A 704-nucleotide genomic window follows, 5' to 3' on the forward strand; every position below is an offset into this window, starting at 1 on the left:
ACAGAGGTCAATGGGACCTTGACAGGAGCAATGCCAACTAAATGATATGGAGAAACTGGGAGACGAGAAAGTTGAACTGAGGATGCACACAGATTATTAAAGTTTTTGTGGTCAAGAGAACAGAAACATGGAGGCAACAGGGTAGGGAGATGTCAGGGCAGGACTTGGGATCCTTTGTGTTTATTTTGAGCAACCATAGCACATTTTTTATTTATTTTAATTTTATGGGTATGAATGTATTGCCTGCATGTGTGTAAGTGCACCCGTGTCATGCACTGCTCAAGAAGGCCAGAAGAGGGTGTCGAATCCTCTGGAACTGGAGTTACAGACAGTTGTTAGCTATCATGTGGGTGCTGGGAATTGAACCCAGGCACTCTGCAAGAGCAACCAGTGCTCTTAACTACGGAGCCATCTCTCCAGCCCCTGCAATCATAATGCATTTTTACAGTAATAGGAGACAATAAAAAGGAGAGGAAATGCTGGTGCTGGGTGAGAATGGATGCATATAGAGAACGCATCCTAAAAACAGTGAGAAATGAATGGGCCCAAGACAGAATTTGAAAGCTGACCTCAGATAGGAAAAAAGACAGGGCGTGGTTATGCTGTGGAAAAGGTTGGTGGTCTACACACTTACCAGTAGGCAGAAACCAAGGAGACCTCTATTTCTCCTGTTCCCACCCCCATATATATATATGATTATATAT

The 704-nt window shown here is 43.6% G+C and overlaps 1 protein-coding gene across 1 annotated transcript in view; it reads left to right on the plus strand.

Moving 5' to 3' along the window:
• The window catches only part of Crb1 (crumbs cell polarity complex component 1), a gene marked incomplete at its 5' end in the record, with an annotated part of 56,093 nt that overhangs the window by 9,679 nt on the left and 45,710 nt on the right, over positions 1-704 (plus strand).

This window comes from Nannospalax galili, unplaced genomic scaffold, assembly GCF_000622305.1.
Source record: "Nannospalax galili isolate Female #2095 unplaced genomic scaffold, S.galili_v1.0 scaffold113, whole genome shotgun sequence".
Taxonomy (NCBI): Eukaryota; Metazoa; Chordata; class Mammalia; order Rodentia; family Spalacidae; genus Nannospalax; species Nannospalax galili.